The sequence below is a fragment of the Panthera leo genome, chromosome D4 (assembly GCF_018350215.1).
Source record: "Panthera leo isolate Ple1 chromosome D4, P.leo_Ple1_pat1.1, whole genome shotgun sequence".
Taxonomy (NCBI): Eukaryota; Metazoa; Chordata; class Mammalia; order Carnivora; family Felidae; genus Panthera; species Panthera leo.
In genome coordinates, this window is record NC_056691.1 from 76,028,318 (window position 1) to 76,048,123 (window position 19,806).

General features: G+C 42.9%; 1 protein-coding gene and 1 long non-coding RNA gene across 2 annotated transcripts in view; one reads left to right on the top strand and one right to left on the bottom strand.

Moving 5' to 3' along the window:
- ASTN2 (astrotactin 2) overlaps positions 1–19,806 on the bottom strand; it is an 874,784-nt gene that overhangs the window by 114,201 nt on the left and 740,777 nt on the right. The gene's annotated exons all lie outside the window — the stretch shown is intronic.
- Positions 8,172–13,302, top strand: LOC122204745. The gene is made up of 3 exons (XR_006195770.1): positions 8,172–8,299; positions 9,598–9,694; positions 10,564–13,302. It is a non-coding gene; the product is annotated as an uncharacterized LOC122204745 (long non-coding RNA).

The following is a 19,806-nucleotide window of genomic DNA, read 5'->3' on the forward strand; positions in this document are numbered from 1 at the left end:
GGATACTATGAGATACTATGTTATCATGCTAAATTACAGATAAGAAAACAGACTCAAGGAGATAAAGTGACTTGTCCCAAGTCATGACATTGGTCAGTGATGACACAAGACTTGACAAGAGGCACATCTCTCTCCAAAACACATATACCTCTACTTTGTTAACTACTGCTGAGTCTAGCTTTACCACAAGTTTAAACGCAGTCCCTGTCCTCAACAGCTATATATTGTACTTAAAGAGACCTTTAAAAAAAAGTTTTTTTAGTGTTTATTTGAGAGAGAGAGAGAAAGAGAGACAGAGAGTGAGAGAAAGAGAAAGAGAGAGAGAGAGAGCGCATACAAGCAGGGGAGGGGCAGAGAGAGGGAGACACAGAATCTGGAGCAGGCTCCAGGCTCTGAGCTGTCAGCACAGCTGACATTAAAGAGACCTTTTAAAAAATACAATGCTAAAAATTAGTGGATAATAATTGGCATCACATATGGGAGATAAGGGAAAGAAAAAGAACTGGGAAGGAAGGTCAAGGAAAGCTTCCTGGAAGAGGTGAATTTCAACTGTGCTTTGAAGGATAGAGAAGGCTTATTAGATCAGGGGTCAGCAACATTTTATTCAAGGTAAAGGGCCAGATAGTCAATATTTTCTGCCTGTGAGCCATACAGTCTCTGCTGTAAGTACCTGACATCGCTGTTGGGAGTGTGAAAACAGCCCTAGATGATAAGTAAATGAATGGACATGGTTGTGTTCCAATAAAACTTTATTCGCAAAACTTTATTCGCCCATGGACCCTAGTTTACCAATCCCTGAGTTGGATGGAGGGACAAGGGGAATGAGACCTTTCTGGACTAGAAGGATCTCTTCTACAAATGCAGTCAGCAGTACACTCAAGGGCCTTGCTCATAACTATTCACTTTCTAGTTCCCATTCCACCCCAACCCCACCTCAATTGTCTTCTAAGCCCTGAGGGTAAACTCACTGTAGTTATGCAAAGAGAAGGCTGTCTACATCTGAGATAAGCTGAACAAACAGCTCAAGGATCCCAGTGGAAGGTGCCTGGATTTAGTCTGTTGGGAAGGCAGAAAAAGCCAACAGACCTAGTTCTCTCTTGAAAAGGGGATTGGTCTCTTCCTCCAAAAAGTCAAGGCTAATGCTCAAGTGCTTACCTGTTTCTATATACTAGGTATGGAACAACCGCTCCTTTGCAGATAGCCAACCTGATGTGCAGAGGTTCCAGTATTCATCAAATGTAATATGCCAGAACAACATCTCTGTTCCTCCATCCCTAGCAAGGGGCCCAGTGAGTGGCGTTCCTCCTTGCACATTACACTTCAGTAGCTCTCTACTTAGTATAGGATCAAAATCAGGTGCTCCAGCCTGGCCTCAAAGCACTGTACATGTGACCTCAAAGACTCAAGCCTCACTCTCCTCAGCATCCACTCCAGCTAAACTACATTGGTCTCTGTGCCCTTGTGCACGATTTACAAGTTCCACACTTCAGGACTCTGCACCTGTGCCTGGAATGCCCTCCCCTTTCCTTCCTTTTACCCTTGTCCTATCCTGTCCTTCAAGGCTCTACTCTTAACTCCTCCTACTTGGCGACTTGGTGAGGACATCCCATTCTCCCCTCTAAATCGCCACAACCCAGATGCAGCATTTATTATGGGCAGTGTCCTTGGCTTTTTGTTTTGTTTTCCAAAATGAAACTTGGGGCACCTGGGTGGCTCAGTCGGTTGGTGTATGACTTCAGCTCAGGTGATAATCTCACAGTTCATGGGGTTGGACTCTGTGCTGACAGCTCAGAGCCTGGAGCCTGCTTCAGATGCTGTGTCTCCCTCTGTCTCTGCCCCTCCCCTGTTTGCACTCTCTCTCTCTCTCTCAAAAATAATATTAAAAAAAAAACTTGTTAATGATCGTAAGAAATACAAACCTACTGTTTAAACACCCAAGCATTCTAAAAACTATAATGCAAAAAAAAAAAAAAAAAAAAGAAAGAAAGAAAAGAAAAGAAAAGAAAAAGAAAAAGAAAGAGAGAGAAACTCAGATGGGTGATAAAGTCCAAAAAGATGTCAAGGGGTAATACAGCACAGTCTTTCAGGGAATGCAGCTGCTCTGGTGTAAAGGACCCCTACAGAGGAATGACGAGAGAGAATGCTGGGAACATGGCAGGGGCCAGAACACCAAAAATCCTAACTTTCTTTTTTTTGCTCCCCTAAATTCTAAATTTCACTGAGTTTTGGTTTAGAGATTGCTGGAGGAAAAAACAAAAACAAGAAAACAGATGCCATATCCCCACTAAGTACCTGGCTTGATACATAGTAGGTGGTCAATAAGTATTTGTTAAATTAATATAAGCCTGGACTTGGGGCCTTAGGCTAAGAAAACAACTCTAACTGAATTTCCTAGCATTGTTCCTATAGGAAAGGCATTGAGTGAGAGTCTGCAGTAGGAAGCTCAGGGGACTGGTGCCTGTGGATGGTCCCATAAACTAATTCCTTAATTACTTCCCCCTTAAAACAGAGAGTGTCTCCCCATCTATGTCAGCATGTGTACTGAAGCTAGGTGGGAGAATACGAGTGGACAAGTTCCACAGTGAGCTTCTGAGGGTGAACAGAAAGATACATTATGGGGAGTTAGCCATAAAACGGTAGCTCTCTGGTGCCATGCTGGAAGGGGGAAGCTCAAGGCACAGGGGAGGAAAAGGTAAGGGAAACAAAAAGGGGAGAGGAATGAGCAGGAGTAGCCCTCTTGTCTGCATGCTGACCTTTGCAACCCAGGAAGTATTTTACAGAGTAGAAGAATCCTAAGTTTGGAAGAACCCAAAAGGTCACAGAAGCTGACCCCTCGGTCAACAAGCCAGTGCCATTTGGCCCAACCTTGAACCTTTCCAGTTCTAGAAAACTAGCTCCTCTATATCCAGGAGGCTGGTGCAGGGCAGTGTCCAGGATGCAAGTGTAGACAATACGAAGAGGAAGGGGGACTAATCCCCTAAGAAGCATTTACTATATGTCAGGTGATCACTGGGCGTACTACCTACATTATTTCATGTAACCCTCATGACAACCTCGTGAATGGGGATTAACGTCTCTGTTTTACAGGTAAGGAGAGTGGGGCTCAGAAATATTGAGTCATTGGACCTAATTACACATCTGGTAAGTAGGGAAGCTGGAATTCAAATTCAGGATGGTTTACCATCAAGGCCCATGGGATTTTAGCCAAAAAGCAGCTTTGGCTCAGACTCATAAAAGGCCTGATGACTTAGGTAGCCCCCACAAAGGCCAGGGTAGAGGGGATGAGGACCCTGCCAGTTGGTATGGCTATGGGGGGTTGGGGGGGCGGGGAGCGTGAGAGGATGCCAGGCTGGGGCAGGAATACAGGAAATGCTTCAGGACAGGATTATGGCACATTGGCAAGGATGGTCCCGAAGGCTCACATGTTTTTGGTTCTGTGTGCCTGTGCCTGCCCCATGGTGAACATTTGGGCATTCTCCTCTTCTCATCCCCTTCCCAAGCTTCAAACAAAAGAAGAAGAGAGTAGGGCTCAGGGAAACAAGAGTGTCCTGGCCTGATCCCATAATCACATAAAGCAAGCCCCACCCTGGATCTGTTACCAACTCTCCTTTGAAAAGCATCAGAAAACTCATCCCACACTCCCCCTTGCTTGCAAAGCCCTTTCATCCTTTCAGTAAGCAGCGTATAGTCTCAGGGCCAGGCACTAGGGATACAGAAAGAACAACAACAATCACAGAAACCATGTCTCCAGTTCTTTCTATGCGCCAGGAGCTCTGCTAAGTGCTTTATGTGCATTTTCTTACCTAATCCCAACAACAGCCTTGTGAGGTAGCCGCTGTCACTGTTCCTACTTTACAGATAGGCACTGAGGCTCAGATTAATTCATCCAAAGTGACAATCACTTCGTGGGGGAGTGGGGATCTGAAATCTGAACCCAAGCACAGAAATCCAAAGACTCTCAAGGAACCAGCTCACAGTTCAGGGAAAGAGGTGTGCGTTGAGCACGAGGCATGTGAACCCACAGAATCTGAGTCTGAAGTGCTGTCCAGGAGGCAAGTGATGAGAAAAAAAGGAGGAAAGGCTAACCTTGTGAAAAGCACTTAATATATGCCAAGCCAAACAAGGTCAGTTAGGTTGGTTGTCTCACTGAATTCTTCCTTCAACCCTGTGGAGAGGCAACTGATATGCCCATTTTACAGATGGGCAGTGTGGGGCTCAGGGATACTGAGTCCCTTGACCTAAGATGGAAGTCCAATGATTAGGCGGCTTGTAGGTGAAGCTCCTACAGCAGCCTCAAGTTGAGGGTGGGCTCTTAAGAGGGTATCTCATGCAAGGGTATCTCAGCAGAGGGATTACAGTGTGCAGTGGCCGAGGGAAGGGCGGCAGGCAGGGCTGGACCGGAAGCGAGGAGAGATAGGGCTGGAGAGACAAGAAGGGGTAAAATTTAGGAGAACCTTAAAAACCACACTAAGAAATGGGAACCTTATTCTGAAGGCAAAAGAGAATTATGATGGGTTTTAGATTCCTCCCACTGACTGCAAAGTGAAAAATCAGAGGGGTAAAAGGGTTAGGATGGATGGAGACAGGAAGACTAGTTAGGAGAACGTTACAGTAACCCAGGAGAGCAATGATGAGGACAGGGCCAAGGCCAAGGGTCAGTGTAGTCTGAAATGACAGCAATAAAGTAATTTTATTAAAGGGAGACTGAGGCTCAGAAAGTTAAGTCCCGGCCACTGTTAAAACTGGAACACAAATTCTGGTCTTCTGACTCTTGGGGACCTTTTTAAAACTGCATACATCCCTTTTTTTTTTTTTTTTTTTTTTTAGAATTCTCTCTCTCACTCACTTCTACTATCTACCAGCATGAGTACATTTTCATTACCCAGATAGGAGTTTTAGGATTCTCATTTTAAAAACGTGAAATCATGAGTTCAGAGAAGCAAAGAAACAATTGTGTCTAAAATAATGTAAATAGGATGCAGCAGAGCCAGGATTTGAATGCAAAGCTTGTACTTTTTCCCACTCCACCCTGCAGATCCCCGATACAACACCATGGCTCTTTCATGCCCACACACTACCTCCCTTCCCATCAACTTTTTTTTTAAGTTGGGTTTTTCAAATGGAAAAAATACCAACTGAGGAAATAGAGTATGCAATACATTTTTGGATAAAGTTATTTTTGTCCACGGTGATTTCTCCCCCTCAGAAAGATTACAGAAGGTTCAGTTCAGCAGAAAAGCAGCCTGGAAATTTCATGCTTTAACAAGTTCCAAATATTTTTGAATTATTATTTACTTATTTTCTTAGGAAGTAAATTCCACATTTGGGGGGGGGGGTGAGGCCAAGAAGTAGCCACATACCCCGGTTTTTGATTCACTCTCAAGAAGGAAAGCACCTGGAAAAACTGTAGCCTGCAATTATCAATTATCGATCTTCCACTATGGGTCAATCATACCCACTGGCTCATTTAATTATCATGACGATCCCGCGGGAGTGGTACTATTATTCCTATTTTATAGAGGGGGTAACTGATACCCAGAAAGATGAAGTTACATGCCCATTGTCATCCACATGGAAATGGAAGATTTGAATACAGAATCTATCACAAATGTTTTTCTCTTCTGACTGTAATTTACTGCATCTATCTCCATAATTAGTCTAGTTCATCTCTCTTTGCTTTCCCATCATTGATTTTATGAGCAGGTAGCAAATGCAAGCATCATCAGGGTTTAATGGGAGGAGCAGAGCACACACGACGCCTCCAAGCCCTACCGGCTTTTTCTTCCACCATCTTGCTGTTAGAGCTCTCCAAACAAAAGAGCAAAAAGACCATTGGTCTGCGAGTCAGGCCCCAAGGTCTAACGCTGGCTCTGCCAGGCCAAAGGTGTGGGTCCACAGACAAACAACCTCCCTAACTGGCCCTAGTGTCATCATCTGTAAACTTAGGATGTTAGAAAGCAATGAGGCACTCTCTGTGGTTCCATATTCTAAAATGTTAGTATCTCAGAAGAAATGCAGTGGGTCAGTTCTCAGAGCAAAGGTGAACACACACAGGACAGAAGAGGCAGAGATAAGACAATGTGGGGAGAGGTAGCTAAAGGGACTGAAACAGGAGAGGAGGTCTCTAACAGTGGGGGCAAGAGGCAGCCCAAGGTTACAGCCTTGCCCTTTCATCTAGAGCCTTGCAGATAAACTTCAACCCAAGTCAAGGACCCATGGCCCTATGAAGAACATTGACTGAGGGCTGACTAGAATCTGGGATGGAGGAAAGGGAGCAAAAGAAAGCCAGTGACAGATCTTCCATTCACTTGAGATGCTGTATGACACCAGGCTGTGTTCTAAATCTGTTCTTTGCAGCAGGACAGCTGAGTTGGTGGCATAGAAGGGCCAGATGTAATTGCAAAGCCAGCCTGGTCTTCCCTCTTTTTTCCCTGGTTGCCATTTTCACATGAAAACCATAAAAGATCCCAGAAATGGGAGGTGCACTTAATGGGTTTTTTTGGCACCAAGAAATTAATCTTTTTTAAACCAAGGGGATTTTTTTCTCTTTCCTAAAGATCTTTGGCAAACAGAAGCTAAATTGCTTCCAGACCTCATGAAAGGTATTCTGTGCAAACGAGGTGTGATTTACACTTCCTTTAATTAGTCTGAACCCTGGAAAAAGAGAGAAATAATAGAAAACAAGAGCTATGTAGAAAACAAGTCCAAACAGCCCTAAAATAACAGTTTTGTAAAAGCATCAGTTGAGGGTGTTAGAAGGAAACCAATAACAAAAAACAACAAAAACAAAACAAAACAAAAAAATCCTTCTAGTTCTGGGAGTGGGGCAATTACAAGTGAATTGAAGTTTTGTTGGACTCCTTTCCCTGGGGATGGGGGAGGGGAGAAAGTTTGGCAGAAAGGAGCCTTAGTGTTCTCAGAGTTAAGTTTCAAGTTCTGGTTGACCTTCCTTCCGTTAAGCCTGTCTTTTCTGAGGGCATTTGGGGTCTAAAGAGCCAGAGAGTCAGGGAAGGACAGGATAGTTCTAGCAATCGTGGACATTTCACCAAGTCTGTCTCCTACCTGGGTTGAACATACAGCATTTAGGAAGAGGAATGGTTTTTGGAAACACAGACCTATACTTAAGTTTTGGCTCTGCCGTTTACAGCCAGAGTGACTCTGGACAACCCCAGTCTGCAATCTGTTGACCACTCCCTTACTCCTTGAAGCTCTCATTTCCTGGCTGCCTGATTCCCCCTCCTCCACACACCCTTCTTATTGTCCCATCAGGTTGCTCCTGTTTACTATCTTTTGCAGATTCAAGCTCATCTACCTGGAAGTTAGTTGCTGGGGTTGCTCAAGGCTCAGTCCCAAACCCACTTCCACTGGTCAGTTGACTTTATCAAGATGATATATCCATTGTGCATTGTTCCATCTTTCATCTGATTAATTCTCAGAGTCTTATTGCCTGGCCACATCTTCTTTGTTGGGTCCTCATAGCCAAATGTGCTGCTACATCTTTTAATTGAATGTTTCCAAGTATCTCAGATATAACATATCCAAAACTGAACTCAGGATCTTCCACCTTAATCAGGTCCACTCCCCAGAGAAGACCATCCCCCTCCATGCACATATTATCCCTGGCCCACATTATCCTTCACCCTCTATCTGGTGCAATGTCATGGCCAGTTGATTTCATCTCTGCCCTGACATTGCATGATTTGAGCCAATCTTGCCCCTTCTCTGTGCAAAATGGACAGAGATGTGCATGGCCTTGTTGACAGTGTGCAACAAATCAATGGTGATCATCTCCGCCTCTTACTCAGCTCACCTGTAGTCTATGATGGACTCTGGATCCATCCACAGCCTGGGCCCAGGAACTCTTAGAGGAGTTTAAGTTTAAGGAGACAATTAGGAGCCAGCAAGAGAAGCCTCTGGTGTGAATCTTATCTTTATTTTTACTAATCCCATTCCTTCTGACTACTCATCTCCCTCAGGGAAAAAAGAAAAAAAAAAACACAAAAACAAATTATCATACCTTTTGGGTGTTGGAATGGAATACCCAACCTGATGTACTGCACAAGCTTAAAGAATAATTTCATCTTACCTTTAGAATGTTTAAGAGCCTAAGGCTCCATTCTACCACTAGAATCCTTGAAATCATAAGGCCAGTCTCAATGATAATTCCACTGGCCATACATACGTGATTCAAGAGTCATAAACTGGAGGACCTGGGCTCAAGTCCTGGCTCTGTCTCTAACTCACCACCCTTATTCTCAAGGACTTCATCATCTCTGTACAAGAAAGGGGTTTATACTTGGTGAGTTACATGGGTTCTGTCAGCTCAAACATTTACAGGACCGTTATTATAAACCATGCAGAGAAGGAGAGAGGGATCCAGGGAGACTCTTCTTTGCAGATTCCCTAGAAAATCATGGATCTTCCCCATGAAAGGAATAACACAGATAACAACTGCTGAAATTTATTGAGCACCCATCACATACCTACACACTAATGTCCACAGTCAAGAGATAAACTAAGAAAGAAAACAAAATTGAATCCATGGACTGTTGGTGGGAATGCAAACTGGTGCGGCCACTGTGGAAGACAACAGTATAGAGGTTCCTCAAAGTTAAAAATGGGGTGCCTGGGTGGCTCAGTCCATTGAGCATCCAAATCTTGGTTTCAGCTCAGGTCATGATCCCAGAGTCATGGGATAGAGCCCTGCGTTGGGCTCTATGCTCATCATGGATTCTCTCCCTTTCCCTCTGCCTCTCTCCGGCCCCCGCCCTTTAAAAAAAAAAAGGTTAAAAATAGAACACTAATTTATGATCCAGCAATCATACCACTGGTTATTTACCCAAAGAACACTGGGTATTTACCCACAAGAACACTGATTCAGAGAGACAGATGTGCCTCTATGTTTATAGCAGCATTATCTACAATAGCCATATTATGGAAGCAGTCCAAGTGTTCACTGATTGATGAATAAAGAAGGTGTGACGTACATCTACAATGGAATATTACTCAGCCATCAAAAAGAATGAAATCTTGCCATTTACAACATGCATGGAGCTACAGAGTATCATGCTAAGCAAAATAAGTCGGAGAAAGACAAATACCATATGATTTCACTTATATGTGGAATTTCAGAAACAAAACAAATGAACAAAGGGAAAAAAAGAGAGAGAGACAGAGAGAGACAAACCAAGAACCAGACTCTTAACTACAGAGAACAAACTGATGGTTACCAGAAAGGAGGTGGGTGGGGGGGAAGGGTTAAATAGATGATGGGGATTAAGGAGGGCGCTTGTCGTGATAAGCACTGAGTGATGTATGGAAGTATTGAATCACTATATTGTAGACCTGAAACTAATATCATACTGTGTGGAATTGAAACAAAAACCTTAAAAAGCCAAAACAACAAACAAACAAACAAACAAACAAACAAACACGTTGAGTCTTGCCCCCAGTGTCACATGGTTAATGAATGGTACAGCTGAGATTCCCAATCTCATGCTGACTTATTTACAGCCTGTGCTGGACACCACACTCTCCATTTATCCAGCCATTTTTTGTTGTGCCTCTGTTCACTCATCCATTCATTCGTGTTACAAGCGTTCCGAGTACTTTCTCTGTGCGTGGAACTGTGCTAAACACAAGGAAGCGTGAGAAAAGATCCATCAAGAAGTTCACAAATTGGCTACAGAAACAGGTAACTATGCTCGGGACATTTAGAAAGATTCTTTCTTTCCAAAGTGCCATTCTGGTCATGTCTCTGATCCTTCTGAAAAAGGCTGACGGCGCTCCCCTTTGCCTACAGGATGAAGTCCAAACAGCTTAGCCTGTTGTCTAATCCCATTGTGACCTGGTTCCAGTCTCACCTCCTCTCAACCACATTCATTCAACACTTGTTCAATACTAGCCATGTGCCAGAACTGTACTAGAGTGTTGGGAAGGCAGTGCTGAGTGACAAAGACTTAGGCCCTGATCTCCTGGAGCTTGCAGATATCAACCAAATTATCACATTAATGCAGAAGTAGGCATTCCTTTAAGCTTTCTGTGGCCCAGCCCCAGTAGATGTGGGGTCTCTCATCCCATCAGACGCTTCCTGCCCAGTAAGCCATAAGGATCCAGCTCTCCTTGGATGCATTCGATGATCAAATGGACTTTTAACAATGCAACTTGTCCTATTCATCAGGCATAAATATCTACTAACCAGAGATTTGTGTGTGTGTGCAATAAATACATTTTTACTCTACCTCAACATAGTTTTTCAACAATAGTTTAAAACTTCTTACTATATACTACCATAAAACACCATGGTCCTTCTCCCCAGGAAATGCTATGCTTCAAGTTAATCGCTTATAGTTTATCTCCCCTATTCAACTCTAAATTTCAAGTAGGCTGAGTTCTTGTCTATTCTTGTTCACCAATGAATTCCCAGCACTTAGCCCAGTGTTTGGCACACTGTGGACATTCAGAACATATGTTGCTTAGATTGAATAATCCTTAATGATTCTTAAAAACTTAACTCAAAAGGAGACTGTAACAGACAGATTCTCACCCATTTTTTTTTTCCAGAGGAGGAAATACAGCCTGAAAGGAGAAACAACTTTCCAAAAGCCACAGAGAGTTGGTAGCTTAATTGAGGTCAGAACCAAAGAGAATCTGATGTCCAGAACTCCTGTGATACCACACCCATTCATGAACCTTGAGTCTGACATGGCCAGGAAGATACAGCCTCAGGGGGAAAGAGCACATAACTGGAAGCAGACACAGTCCCTCGACCTTTACTGCACACGTATTTATCTCAGAGAGCGTCACTGAGTGCATTGTTCCAGAGCAAGACGAGCCCATCTGCGTGGGAGAAACTCTAGTCTGCCCCCAAAGATCATCTCTGACTGAGAGAAAGATTCAATCACTCCCTCTAACCCAAACTCTCCAAAACTCTATTTCCTATTATGTCTCAACTACCAAATTTAACCCACCCGCATCTCAAGATTAGATCTGTGAGTTCACAAAAGCTCAATCACTCAATTTAGAGTAGGGAAAATCTTATCCTCTCCAAACAAAGTGAAATGTGACATAACCCAGTTGCTAGGATTATGTCTCACTCAGGAAGAAGGAGAGGAACAGGGAGAAAAATGGGTGGGTCATTCATTACAGGGAATTTTCCAGGATAATTTGAGTAGTGTGGCCCTCCAAAATCAATGTTCCAGTCCTTAAAACAGTGCTCAAGTCAAGGTCCAGGCTTTAGGAGAGCCATGAGAGTGAAGAAGTCTCTTCTGCCCTTGCCCTGAATCCCTGAGTAATCTCTAGGTACATTCTGATTCCTCCTCGGATGACTAGTATCAATGATGATCTTTATACCCAGGCCCAGGGAATCCTAAAAGAAAGTACCAGTCTCCAAAATCTACTTGATTAGGCCAATGTAGAATATGGCACAATTCTACCTAATCAAGAATCCTTTTCCTCTTCTGAGCCTTCATTTGCAACATCCTGGAATTTCATAGGAAGCTGACTTGGGAAATATCTAAAGTCCCTTCCAACATCTTTGGTTGGTGTTTCAATAACTGAAAGACAGTTTGGCATACCAAAAGGGTCAGGGACTCTGGCCTTTTTCAATTTCCAATTCTGCCCTGGACAAGCAATTTTACTTCGCTGAACACCAGTTTTCTCTTCTTTAAAAAAGGCAGTGACAATTTATAGATCACAGAATTTGCAAGGATTTGAGAAAATATATTTGATGTCCTTAAAACAGTGTCTGGTATACAGACCTACACAGTAAATGATCAGTAATCAGTCTGAGCAGGTCTTTGGACTTCGGCTAATTAATGACTGGTCTCAAGAATAAGACCTCTATGGATAAAATCTTAAGAGAGACTTTGAGTTCAGAAAGGAGCTATGTTCTCAAGTTAAAGAGTCTTCTAATTCATCAGCAACCACTAATCTACTAGAGGCTACCAATTCACAGCTGGTGAAACCTGTTTTCCTAAAACAACTGGCCATGTTAAAAAGTGATACAGTTACAGAACATCGAGCTCTTGAGGCCAGTTTTAGAGGAAATCATTCTTTCCATATGGAGGATTACTAAGAGGCACCTTGGTATGGACTCAATTTTAAACAATCCAGAAAAACTCCTGCCAGGGCCTGAGCAATGTAATTAATTTTGGACCAGCCACCCTACCATCCCAGGTTTCAGTTTGCCCATTTATATGGTAGAGGTGATGACATAAGCATCTAGGAGTTGCTTAAATGACTGACTGTGATAACCCCAAGTCCTTGCACGGTAGATGGTTGACAGCAAAAGCAGGATTCCTTAGTATTCCTGCAGCGCTTATCACCTATGTGTCTTTGGTTACATCTCTTTCCCTCTCTGAGTCTCCATTTTCAGACCTAGAAAAGGAGTCCCAGGATACTCCCCATCATAGAACTACTGTAAGCAATTGATGAGGCAATGGACAAAAGGGTTTTATAAAGTAGAAGGAAGGCATGACCCAAAGGCAAGACATGCTCATGGCTATGCCCAGGCTCTTTTAGACAAGCATCCCAGCATCTCCCTTTTATTCTTATCGTCTAAAAGTGATTGTACTTCCATGTACACAAGAGTTTGAAGGTTCCATTTCCAATGGTGCCTGTGGAAATGTTACCAGTATTTTTTGTCATTTAGAGTGACCCGAGGGGAAATTGGCCAGACTGTTGTCCTAGGTCCAGAGTCTTACTACAAGATTAAAACTCCACCCAGAAACCTGAGTCAACTGAAGAATGAGGCACTGGGCATAAACCATGCCAAAAATATCCACCCTCTGCTTTCCAGGATCCCAAATGACACTGGTCATTGAAAACCCATCCCTCCAATCCAGAGGGAAAACTCAGCTCTGCTTAAGATGAATTTAATGCCCAGCATTAGTGTTAAAACCCCAAAAGGCCCTTCCAAAACTGTGACCTTCTATTCAAAGGCTTGCTTTTGTTTGGTTGTATCTTGTAAAACACTTTAGCAGCAAATTTAGGACTTATAAAACGGGGCCGATTGACAGCCTCAGGAACCAAAAGTCTGTTTATTCATTGAGTACAGACAGTGGGGGCAGGAGCAACAGACAACATGGTGCCTAAGCCAGGGGTTTCTGGAGCAAAGATATCTTAGAACCCAGAGCAGTCATGGGTCCTGAGGTAAGAATGAGGAAAGAGTTCATGGAAAAGGTAGAACTAGTTATAATTGCAGTAGGCTCTGGGACAACAATGATTTAAAAAGGACACCACTTGACCTTGGATATGTTACTGAGCATCTCTGTGTCAATAAAATGGATTATACACTTCCTACTTCATGATTACTACTGAATACTATTATCCCAAAGGGCTCTACTAAAGCGCTCTCTGACCCTCCCTCATACTGTTTGTTTTTTTGAGGAATAGAATTTACATACAAAAAAATGCATGGATCTTAAGTACATAGTTCATACCTGAATGATTTTCAAAAATGGCTAGATTCTCCACTTTACATGGATGGCTAACCTATGTCACAGACACTTAGGCAAGATAAAAGAAAAGATATTCTTCTGGTATCTAGGAAACGCAAACCTATAAGGAAGCTTATACATGAACTATTATAATAATTTTCTTTTTCTTTTAGTGAGAAAACTGAGGTCTAGAGAATTGATTTGGGGAAGTGAATGTGGTAGAAGGTCATATACTTTTACAGTGATAAAATGATCCTGATAATTAGCAAATATCTATTCAGTGTTTAATATGTCTCAGGATGATAGCTCTCCCCGCTAAATGCTTCATCAACAGCCATACTGAAACTGATGCAGCCACAAAGAGACTTCTAACCATAGGTAACCTACCAGTTACATTAAGAAAGATGTGGGGGGTGGGGGTGTCTGGGTGGCTCAGTCGGTTAAGCGCCCAACCCTTGATTTTGGCTCAAGTCATGTTATCACAGGTTCATGGGATCAAGACCCTGTGCTGACAGCACAGAGCCTGCTTGGGATTCTCTCTCTCTCTCTCTCTCTCTCTCTATCTCTTTCTGCCCCTCCCCTGCTCATGGTTGCGCATGCGCGCTCTCTCTCTCCCCCCCCCCCAAATAAATAAACTTAAAAAAAAAAAAAAGAAAGATAGGAAGAATGGCGAGTGAAAGAATGCTGAAGGGAGGGACAGATTGCAGTTGAAGATACATTAGTTATAAAAGTGCCAGGCATACTGAATAGACAGTTAAAAGAAACTCAATAAATAATTGTTGAATGAATGCATGCATGATCTGTAGACAACTTCATCAACTTGGACTGCAAACACTTCTTTCAATGCTTAGAATAATTGCAGTCATAGACCCACATGTACACATTGCTGAGAAGTCCAGTGTCTCCTTGAGGCCACCCTCGCTCGTGTCTGGATTATAAGAGAATTCTAGAGGCTTCCTCAGTCAAGGCTTTATAGTGCTTTATGAAGAGAGAAGGGGGAATAGCATCATGTCCCCAGTGGGCCCCCTGTCCTTCTTTGCCTGTAATTCCTGCCACTGCCACATAAGGCCACTATGGAAAATGGGAGTTCTGTGAGGCTCTATGCCAGGTCATGGTGAGGAGGAGGGCATTAGAAAAGTCGTCTAACACGTACCACAGTGGTTCTCCAAGGGAGGACCATCACACTCCTCAGCCACAGAGGTCCAGGCTTGGGCTCCCGAGTCTAAAACTCTTTGGACTAAGTCTCGTTTCTCGTGCTCAGGTCATGCCCACTGTACCAGCGTGGCTGTGCCTACTGTGACTTTCAGCTTGACACACCAATCAGATTTCCTCCTCCCTCACGCTGAGTTCCCCTACATGCTGAGACAATATTACCTCATCCTAGAGGTTCTATACTTGATAAGGTGATCAGGATCTTCTTCCCATCTGTTTCCAGCAGCAACTCAATTTAAAATCCCCTTGAATGCTCCATACCAAACATCATTGAGAGGGTAGCCTTTTTCAGGCCACAAAATGCCCCCGTTAAATCCCTGCCCCAGAGTAAGCACTGTTTACCAATCGGACTTACTCCCATATATTTAAGACATACCATTCACAAGAACTTTCTTAGACAGAAAAGCTCAGCTCCAACATAACTTGCAGTCTATACATACTAAAACTCCTGCCAGCTTTTTAAATGGCAGCTCCTCTTGAGAACAAATAATGATAAATAAACTACAACTCTTCTTAACAATATGAATGGATTGCACAATATGATGAGCAAAAGAATCCAGACACAGCAGAATGCATATTGTGTATTTTATATATAGCTCAAAAGAGGCAAAATTAGTCTGTAAACTAAGAAATACAAAATAAAATAAATACAATACAAGTCAGAATAGAGGGCTGCCTCGGTTCAGCTCAGGTCACGATCTCGCAGTTCAAGAGTTCGAGCCCTTCATTGGGCTCTCTGCTGTCAACACGGAGCCGGCTTCAGATCCTCTGTTCCTCTCTCTCTCTGCCCCTCCCCAACTTGTGCGCACACACACATGCTGTCTCTTTCTCTCTCAAAAATAAGCAAACTTTTTTCAAAAAGTCCGAATAGAAACGTATCCTTGAGGAAAGGGCAAATACCTAAATGAAAGCACAGGTGGGCTTCTGGGAGGCTTGCAACGTCCCATTACTTGATCTGGGTATTGGTAACAGGACTGTATTCGCTTTGTGAAAATTCATACAGATGTACACTTATGATTAGTATACTTTTGTGTATGAATGTTACACTTCCATAGAAATTTCAAAAAACAAAGGTACTCTGCCAAAAGTGAATAAAAGAAAGGACAGTATATGCATTTAATACCCTAGAGGCATGAAATCATAAAACCTTAAAGACAGAAAGGCCTCGGAAGTGATCAGTTTCAACCACCTCATTTTAAAGACAGGGAAAATGAGGCCCATAGAGGGGAGTCCCATGATCACACAGGGACTTAGTGTCAGATCATGTCTCCTGTAATTCAGCCCTTCACAATATTCCTTTCCTTCTGCAGCCGATAAAGGGGAAATATGAGAGAAGACTTAAAATAAGCCATACATCAGGATATCAAGGCATAAAATTTTTCAAATGCCGATGGGTATCTATCTGCCTTGCAAACAGTGTCAGACAGCTGGGACGAGGCAGATGTGGCCACATAAGTGTGCTGCCCATGACGCATGGGCTGGAAGAGTGAGGCAGAGCCAACTCTAAAGGAACAAAAGAGAAGCCTGTCTGTCCAGAATGCACCAGGAATGAGAATTCCAAAGAGGTCATCCGGGGAGAAGCTGTGCTTGCGCCCCAGAGAAGCCTGGGTGCATTTACTGGCATTCCAAACATCTGTGCTTTTGCAAGACAGATAAAAGGGAGTCTGCTTCCCTGACTTGAGGTATGATATATGGGCTTCTGAGGCACTGGGTGTGGGCTGCTGTTGAAGATGCGATGCAACATTTGATGGATGAAGGCTGAGGAAACTACTAAGCCACACATTAATAAAAATTATCAAACTGTCCTGGTTGGTGGAACAGAATGCTAATGCCATTCTCCATGTGGACGTCAAAGGCAGAGAATGTCTGGAGGGAGCTAACCTGCTTTGTATCTTTACCTTCATCCCACTTGTCCAAATTAGAGCCTCAGTTCTGCTGCCAACACCTTAACTAGCCAAGACTGGCGGGGCCCACTCTAAAATAGAACCACCCATGATGCCTCACCTGCACCTACCCCCTCTCAATGAGAGTGAGAAGGTGTGTTGCAATCACAATGTAGACCCATAAATACCCTCCACCACTCCCCACTGCCCAGAGAATAGTCCAAATACCAGCCTGTCCTTTAAGGCACTTATCTACCTGACCACAAACTTCCATCTCCTTTATGTTCTCATGGTCCTCCTTTCTTTTTCATCTTCATGTCTTTGTTGGTTTCCACTCTTTCCTCATCTGGATTTCCTCTCACTCATCTCTACCACTGAAACTCTTCCACGGTGAGGTCAATGGCCACTATCTTCATGATGGCCTCCTTGATCACCAGTTCCCCAACCAGAACCAATCTTTCTTCCACTGTAAGTTTATCTATTTAGTTACATTTCATTTTTACCATATTATCACATAGTTGTCCATTTTTCATTTCTCTCACCCCAGATTGAGCACTCCAAGAAAGAAGATAGTACTCACTGATATAGCAATATGATTGACATATGTAGTTGTCCAATATACAGATTTTTCTGAATGAGTATGTAAGACAATCCTTTGGCATTATCACACATCCCTAGCCTCTGATTTCAGCCTCAACTGCAGTAGACAGTTCCAGCGCGAGCTCAGACTCCCCTTATGCTGTTCTACCTCCAGCACAGGCCAGATGCGTCTTTCTGCTTCCTGCCCCGGGGGCCTTAGCTGGCTGATGCCCAGCATCAGCTCAGAGGGGTAAACATGGCCCAGAAGTGTAACGAATGGAAATCTTCAAACACAGGTAGGAAGCCAGAGCAGACATACTCCTACTTTGCATCCTCAATTCTGGCAGTGATTATGGGAGGCATTTGTTTCCTCCTCAGGAGGTGCCGGTGGACTAGAGCCCATATTACCTCAATAAGAACCTTGTGAACACACCCCTATATTGGCTTTCTCTCTTTCTGGTGGTACTACCCAAGCTCCATCATAACTGCTTCCTGTGTGTACCTACTAAGTAAATTACCTGCTCCTAATCCTTGCTCAGTGTCTGTTTTTAGGTTAATCAAAATGAAAAATAAAACAAAACAAAAAACAGGATGAATACATGTCCTCTCTCTGAATTACAATTGGGCAATACAACTAACTGTCTCTAACATTTCCCCAGTGCCTGGAACCACCTATGGCATGCAATATATAATCCATAATTATGTGAGCAAGAAATAGATTTTAAAAATATGAGCCACTAGTGTCAACTTAGCCTATAAAAAAAAAGACCCTACTTACAAACATAATCATCAAGGCAGTTGTCTATGTAGCTAATTCTAGGTGAGAAACATTAGAAGAATACAATCTCACTGCCGTTTGATTTTGTTCCATCACTTTAGGTTCATTCAGTTGAGTGTATTCACTGGATCTCATTTTCAATACCCCCTTGTCTCTTTATGATGCGGGTCCAAGACTCCCCTGAGAGGTTCAGCTACTGAATAGCCAGATCTGATTTTCCTAAGGCGTAACTTATCACACACATGATGACAGAACATGTGTACCCAATGCAGAAAACATGGTGACCTATAGATCCTGGCCCAGGCAGGGTATGATCAGAGCTTAAGTTGTGCCAAGATTTCTGCCTTGAAAATAATGCTCAGTCCTCCTCCATATCTGAAATAAAAAATGTTTATTTCTCTTTCACTATATATTCCTTTCCTTTCTTCCATTAAAATCATCATCATCACCATTACCATCATCATCGTTCTTCCCCTTTCAGGGATTCCTTGGAAGCTATCAAGAGTAGGGATAAAGAACATGGACTTCTGAATGAGAAAAAATCAGATTCAAATCTTAGCTCTATCATTTAATAACAATTAGTTCCTAGGCAAGTGACTCTGCTCCCAAACCTTGATTTCCCATTTGTGCTATAAAGATAATAATAACTACTTTTCAGAACAATTCTGATGATTAAATAAGTCCCTAGTATATAAATGCTCAATCATTGCTAGTTCTCTCCCCTTTCCTTTTTTTTTTTTTTTTTTTTTTTAAGGGAGAGTGAGAGAGCAAAAGCAAGTGCACTAATGGGAGAGAGGTGCAGAAGAAGAGAGAGGATCTTAAGGGCTCCATCCCATGACCCTGGGATCATGACCTAAGCTGAAATCAAGAGTCTGATGTTCAACCAAATGAGCCACCCCTCTCCCCTTTCCTTTAAATTGGCTTTGCACTTTCCACACTGCTTACAAAATTCCTGGTATAGAAAAGGTGCTTCACAAATGCCACTTCTCTTGCTTCATTCTTGCTTTAATTCCCTTTAAACTGGATAGAAGTAGTTTGCCTGCCTTGTTTCAGGGCTTTTGATACCAGCATAATTTACATTTTTGATACTAGTAATATAGCACAGACTGAGACAGTCAAGGTGAGGTCCCCAATCTTATAGGGCCTACATTCAGGAGCAGGGGAACCAAAAATAAATAGGCAAAAATAAATAAATAAGTAAAATTATTTCAGAAAATGGCAAGTGATGTGAGGACAGTAATACTGGAGGATGTGGCAAGGGGTGACAGAGAAGGAACTTTATATTTGGGTGGTCAGGAGGCCTCTAAGTGAAGAGGACAATGGGATGAAACAATCAACAATTCAAACAACTGGGGAAAGAACATTCTAGGCAGAGGAAAGTAGGTGTGAAGAAACCAGCTTGGTGTGACTGAGGATAAGAAAGATGACTAGGGCGGTTCTGCCCTTCCATGCTAAGTTGTCATCAGTTACCTCAAAGCCAACTCAAGAAGGGAAAGAGTTTGTATTGTGTTGTTCTCTTTTCCAAATATAAAGGAAATACCTCTCAAGGATGGCTGTATAAGGGAATTTGTTTTCTTGCCTACTAGAATGAATGACTTCCATCTTTTCTGGCCTTTGGAAATGGTATGCTCCCTTCTTGAAGGCTATGCTCTTCAGAACTCAGACTTCTTCTAAAGGATGACTTCTGCCCAGGGGTCTGAAATAATGAGTGAGCCCAAATCCAAAGGTATTGTGACCCAACTCTTTGGCACTTGAATGGTTAGTGCTGACAGCACAAATTATTCTAGGATTCTTGATATGAGGTCTAAGGCCTATGGAATTACATTCATGAACTATGAATGATCTCAGTGGAGTCACTTCTCTTCTGAGTCTTACTCCTCATCTGTATGATTGAGTGAGAGAGGAGAGAACTGGG